At 36.1% G+C, this 6934-nt stretch overlaps 1 long non-coding RNA gene across 1 annotated transcript; it reads left to right on the top strand.

Annotated features, from left to right (window-relative positions):
* Positions 1 to 242: 242 nt before the first annotated feature.
* Positions 243 to 3181, top strand: LOC146424562 (uncharacterized). Its single transcript, XR_014846688.1, has 3 exons — positions 243 to 383; positions 560 to 730; positions 2955 to 3181. It is a non-coding gene; the product is annotated as an uncharacterized LOC146424562 (long non-coding RNA).
* The last annotated feature ends 3753 nt before the right edge of the window (positions 3182 to 6934 follow it).

The raw sequence follows: 6934 nt of genomic DNA, 5'->3' as shown, positions 1-6934 counted from the left end.
GTCAGCAACAGTGTGGTCAGCAGGAACAGGACAGTGATTGTCACTCTGTACTTGACACTGGTGAGGTCACACCTCGAGTTCTGTGCTCAGTTCTGAGCCCTTATGACAAGAAGAACACCAAGGCAGTGCAATGTGCAGAAGCTCATGAAGTGTCTGGAGCACTTTGTTGTGGAGCAAGTTGTTTAGATTCAGTGATCTTCTTTTCCTACCTAAATTGTCTATGATTCTATGATTTTCACTTTTTAATAGCCTTATTTCAGAGCTATGAATCAGTCTGAAAAATGAGTGCTGTTTTCTTCAATTTTTTTTCCTCATAATGAAGGTGATGGCATGATGCCATACTTGAAGAAAAAAATAGTTTATGTGATAGGTCTTCCAGAAAGGTCTGTATGCTCAATTTTTAAAGTTAAATAGCTTCCTGAATTGTGTTCTATTGCTACAGTATTTGCTACTGGTTTGCTTTATTGGGTTTTATTTTTGGTTAAGAAATGTGATTTAGATTCACTGAAAGATAAAGATGAATGTAAGACCTAAGTCTTTCGGCTAGTATGATGTCTAGTAAAGCACAACTCACCATCAGAAGTGGCCAAAAAGATTCTCTGAAGTCATACAACTTCCAAAATACTTCTTCTAGTCCTCCTCTGCCTAATATACCCTTCTTGACCCAAGGATGGTGGGTCAGTTCCAGCTCTGCTTCCCTCAGTCAGCAGAAGTTGGTGAATCTTTCTGAGTAAGTACAAGCAGACACAGAAAGCTGCATCTGAATCCAATAATTACTTTTTGTCATTTCTGCCTTCCCAAGCTAGAGTGTTCATGAACTGGCCTGGTGTTAAACAGGAAACCCTGTGCTTATGCAAAAGCTGTTATTTATTGCTATATCAACACATATTTCCTATGGCTTTACTAAATTTGAAGTATTATACATATCTTTTCATACTTTTATTGAGGGAATTGGAATTGTAGATATTAGAGTTTAATTGATTCTTATTGAGCTGGTGTGGCAAAAGGGAATCTACATAATCTCTTTTACAAGGAAGTTTAAGAAGGTACTTCATGGTCCTGTGAATGCAATTATTACTGCCAATTCTATTTGGTTTTATGTGTTATTTATCATGGAATAGGGATTATTATGTACCAAATGCTGTAATTTAGAAAATCTAAGAAAGGTAATTAAATTATGACCATGGACAGCAGAAATTAATAGTTATTGTAGAAGTAAAATTTAGACAAAAATTACTTTTTTTGTACGGAGCTTTTATGGTTTGGACTCTTTTTTTTTTAATGATTTTTTTCAGGAAGGAAGTATATCTGTGGAGTGGGCAACATATACTTGATGTGACCATTCCTTCTTCATAAGGCTTCACCACATCCTCATGCTTCCCTGTATGGCATCATTTATCCTGTTAGTGGATGAAAATAACACCATGTGAATTATGGGTAATAACAACTATGGGTAACAACCACTAATGAAAACACTGAAGAAACAGAGCTAAGAAGCATAGCAAAAGATAAAAATCCTTTTTTGATTAGAAACCCTATAAAGCAACTAAAGTAATCAGTGCACAATTGTAGATGTGACTCTCAAAAATGCCTAGGGGAATATAGTACCAAATTTTACTGAGCAGCGAGATGCCCAAATTCTACTGTCTTCATCTTATCTCCTTAACTATCCCACCCTCAAGCCTGCTACAACACAGAAATCTAATTAATTGTTTTCTAGAAATACTTCTGTAAACACTAGTGGCAGAGCCATAAGAATAAAATTTCAGACCTTTGGAGTGGAAAACCAGAGATGTGGAGAAAGCTCCTTCTTTCTCCATATTTTTATTATAATAATACTAATACCAGTACTAATACTAGTAATAACAACCATAGTGTCTCGTTCTGCATATAGTTGATATCTCCACGTACAAAAACCTTACTTTCTAATGAATTGTATTATTCAAACTATTCAAGGTAACATGCATTATGCCATTATAAGCAAAAGCTTGTCTTTCAGCACGTGGAGACAGCCTGCTCCTGTGCCTGTAGGAATTCCTCTTTGAATAATGTCCAGCCTCCCTGGACTTACTGACTGCTTTGTGTGTTGCAACGTAGAAGAACAATACTGGTGCTGATATTTAAGAGACATAAATTTAAATATACCTTTTTTTCCATGGGAGAGGCTTAATTCTTCTAGAAACATCTTCATAAAAAGCCTCAGATACTGTATCAGTGTTGTTAACACAGCAGAAACAAATCAATATAATGTACTTTATCCCACAGCAGCAAAAGGTAATTCTTTCTCTCCCACACCCCTTTTATCTTCCACTCACAAAAATCAGATTTAGCAATAACCTAGTTTCCTTTTTCTACACCACATTCTGAGAGAATAGAAAATGTCACTTTCTTATGCTATTCATGTTTCTAGAAGAGCAGGGCTCTTTGGAGATTTCTTGCTTTAGCTTTTGTATGTGAGAACAAGTAGCAAAAGCAGACTTCGATGTTGTTTTATTTCCGATCACCAAAACTGAACTCTTATATATTTAAGATTCTTGGTGCCAGTAAAAAATAATACAAATTATTATACTATTAACTAAACTGGCCTTTTTACTTCATTGAAAGTCTGAAAGTAGCTCAATGTCTTTGTGAGTTATCTAATTATTTCAATACAGAATTTATTGTTTTGTTTCTAAGGTTAACATTTTTCCAGTAAACTTCTGCAGAAGGTGAATTTTGAACACGCTTGTCTTTGTAGTAATATAATACAAAAGATTTGATATCGTGAAAAGGTAGCTGTATTTTTTTCACTTGGAGAAGAGAGTGGAGAAAGAATATATAGCAGTCAGCAGTGGAACAATTATTAATGCTCATGGTTTAGCAGTGGTAAAGTTATGAATGCTTGTAGTCAAACCAGATATATCCAAAATTAATTCATAGCTACTGAGATGAATGCAGTCTTTCATATTTCCCAGAACTGCTGTTTAAAAGTGACTGCAGACAGATACAACACAATGCACTACTGGATTACAATAATCATGTCCTGGGAATTGTCTTCATAACCATTGAAAAATATGAAGCAAATGCAACAGAGGAGGGTGGAATTGTGTGGTGAGCACTGACAATGCAATTCACAAAGTTAGGATGCTGTAAAAGTCCTTTGTTGGCCTATGGAATCATTTCTGTTTTATAAAAGTCATCTTTCTCCTAATAAAATTCAGCTATGCAAGAATTGCACAAGATGTTTTAGATTAATATTATCATTTTTTCTCGGTGTTACAGAACTACTAAGGTGTACAATAAGTCATTTCTTGGTAGAAGAATGTTCATTTATGATATGCTGGTCCCCGTGGAAGCTGGTGTTGGGAGATAGAAAAGGGAGAATCAAAAAATAACTCTTGTTTTTCTTGGTGTTCCTTGATTCCCATCAGAATACTAAAACCCCCATGAATTCACATGCTGTTCTTCTGTTAAACAACAGTTTACAGACTGCTTGTTTATAAAATTCTTTACCAAACTGTGTCTTATGCACCTTTTAGCAATGATCCCTCCTATGGGACTGCTGAGAATTGCTACAAAATAGAGTATGCTAAAAATAAGTGAGGGCAGAAGAAATCAGACAGGGATTAGTTAGACCTTTCAGCTCATGACAAGAGCCCTCAGCTTCACTCTGTTGTGGCAAAAAGCATTTGGCTTATACACCCACTTAAAAATTGTGAGGACAAAAATAAGGTATTAAACCTCCATTTGTTTCCCTGTCCCAGTAGCAACTTAGTCATATAGTCTCCTACAAAGATAACTGCTCACACTACAGTGTTTTCAGATGAGAAAGTTTTGGGAAATGTTTATGTTTGCACATCAGTAGTAAAAATTTTATTAAGAAACTCTCTACAGCTCATTCACTCTAGAAAACATGGCAGATTGCCTGTTCTCAAGAAAGCTAAGAATGGGCTTGATTTCCTTAGTTGTATCTGTATTTGTGGATTGCTCGTTTGTTTTTTTTCTCAAAAAAAAAAAAAATCAGCCTTTCAAACCTTTTTGCAAGTGTTCAATTTTTAACTGTTTTGTATCTCTGCTTTGTACTCATTACTGACTGTGTTGTTGCTTTAAATATTGTTACTATTACTGTTAATAGCAGCACCATAGTGCAGGTAGATAATAGCACAGAAACATCCTTTTTTCTCAGACAAGTGATACTAAGAATATGGGATAGCAAATTCCGTTTATAAGAACATCAGAGAACATGGCTCCAATGTATTTTCCACAAAAGGCACAGAGACATTCAGGCAGAATCTGAGGTCTGGGTGAAATAATGCCCTGGCCACATTAATAACCCTCAGTCTTCAAGTGGTATCAGACCTCAACACTGAATTGAGATACAATACATGAATTATTGAGAATGTCAACAACCTTGCCTTCATGGTAAAGAGCTGGTTTTTCACAGACACATCTTTTTCAAGTCCATAGTTCTAAAACCTTGTTTTTCAGACCCTCATTTTCCATTTTTCTCTCTTCTACTATATTCAATTTTACCATAAACCTTCTTTGCCCTAGAAGTTAAAGAGCACAGTTGTCTGTCTTAAAAACTGGTAAGGCCACAGGTGGAAGATAAGCCATAGAATAAGCCACCACAGCAGGAACTTGAGATAAGCACTGAAGGGAAGAATTTGCGGCAGGATGGCACTGATTCCAGGCCTGGACAAATGCAAGATCTGGTCAGTACATCCTGTTTTAACAGATCCTGACAAAAATTCCCACTGTGGCAAATTGTATAAAAGAAAGTGACTGCTCACATATATGCCACTAGACAAAAAAAGGTCACCGCAATTTATGGGACAGATAGCATCTGTGACCACCAAAGGCCCCCAAAGTGTCCCCAGGCTCATTCTGGGGTTTTGCGCCAGAGGACTGCACATCATCCATGATGTTCAGACAGCCAAAAACTACACCCCAGGGAGGTATCTGGGTATTCCCACCTGAACATATATTAACCCACTGAACTTTTTGTTTCATGGGCTTACCTACCCTCCCCGATGGATCAAGTCTGTGACCATCACTTTGACCAGCTCACATCAAAATAGCAACAATCAAATCTCATTGTTTGATCCATGGGAGGTCACATCTTTCCTCTCCACTGTCTGCTCTTGTCCTTTGTTTCTCTTTCTTGCTTTACCTTATATATATATTGCCTTATCAATATATATTTTCTTTGTACATTTATGTTGCTATATTTCTATAGATAGTAATCAAAATGGCTATATACCTCCTTTCCATTTCAAATTATTCTAAAACAAAACCATCATATATATCTATATATCTACATATATCTACATCTCTGTCTCTGTCTCTGTCTCATTTATGCTTACATACATATATATGTATAAACACTAGGTATTCAGTGTCATTTCACTCTAACTCACCCCAAGGGACCTATTTGCAAGAACCTCAGTTACTCCACTGAGTAACTGGGTGGGTAGTAGCACTTTTTCTCCTTTTAATTTAAGTCAGTCTATCCTTTATTCTCCACTGAGCATTTGGCATCTTTGTATTTTTATTATTTTCATTTGCTTTTCTTGATAATTTTTAATAGTGCATTAAATACTTAATATGAATATATTTTGAGTCTCTTGTTATTTGTTTGCTGCTCTCTACCCTTCCTTAATCACTATCCCTGTACATCTTTGTTTTTTCTGGATGAGTTTGAATTTTATGCTATATTTCCTCCATAGATTTTATTTGAAGCTGCACTGATTCACACTGTAAGATACTACATTTCAGCTCTGAGCCATCAATTATCACTCTTTAATAACTGGCTTTTCTCATTCCCTGTACTTTATCATCTTCCTTGAAGTTTCCAATATTCACTCATCATTTCTTTTGCTGTCTTGTGAGAACCTATTTTTTCTTAGAATTAGTACCGGTTTTTTTTATTATTACTACTACCATTTTTATCTTCCAGCTTTTTCTTCATGAAATTTTGACTTTCTTCAGACAAAAGAGAAAACAACAACCACCAACTAACCAACCAAAGCCCCACCTGATTTAATTGCTATAACATTGTTTGCTTTAAGATGGAAACAGTCTCCTGACTGTATCTTGCATAAACTCTCCTCCAGGTGTTGTTTCCAAGAAAGCTTGCTTCATGTGGTCTTCACCAAGTTTCTCAAGGAGTTCCCTGTTTCAATTAGCAGGTGGATTTATTGTAAATGGGAAAAGTAATGTTTCACACACTTCTTGCTCCTGTCTGGCCAGATCCTGTTATCTTGTCTCAGCAATTAACAGTCAGGTGAGTGCCAGAGGGGTTCTCTGGTTTTCTACTGAAAAAGAAATATTATTTTTAAACGGTGCTAAGAAGCCAGATAAACTTTACCCATGCTCAGGTTTGCTTATTAGAAAATCAAGACCTAATTAAAGGTCACAAAGAGTCATGGAGTCTTTGTTGTTGGTTTGTGTTCTTGAGCCCTCCTGGATCCACACAGTAGCCAAGAAGGGCTGACAGTGACACTGCTTGCTGCAGTAAGTCAGATCTTAAAGTACTTTAAAAAAATTGTGACAATAAATACTTTTTATACCTTTTCCTAAGAGAAAAAGCAGACTAAAGTTATGTACAGAGTGAAAGTAATATTCAAAGCCATTACTGGATTTACAAATAAGTTGGTAATAAACTAGTTGCTTTTAAGAGATAGACAGTTATAACTGAAACTTTTCACTCTTGCTGCTTTGAATACGGTAACCATTAATTTTCTTCTGTTGTGATAACGTGATTGTCAGCATTAACTGTTGAGAAAACCTTAGGCCTTTTTTCACTCCAAAACTAGAAAGCTGAAAGCAGGTTCAGTGGTGTTCTAAACTGTAAATAAGTGTAGAGGACAACCGCTAGGCATGGCACTTTGGCTTCTTCTAAATGCAAGGAAGTCACTAACTGAAGAGAAAAAACTCAGGATCTGCAGAACAC

The sequence above is a fragment of the Lichenostomus cassidix genome, chromosome Z (genome assembly GCF_008360975.1).
Source record: "Lichenostomus cassidix isolate B80296 chromosome Z, HeHo_3.0, whole genome shotgun sequence".
NCBI lineage: Eukaryota > Metazoa > Chordata > Aves > Passeriformes > Meliphagidae > Lichenostomus > Lichenostomus cassidix.
Note: the sequence above shows the minus strand (reverse complement) of the source record. Positions and strands in the feature narration are given on the sequence as shown.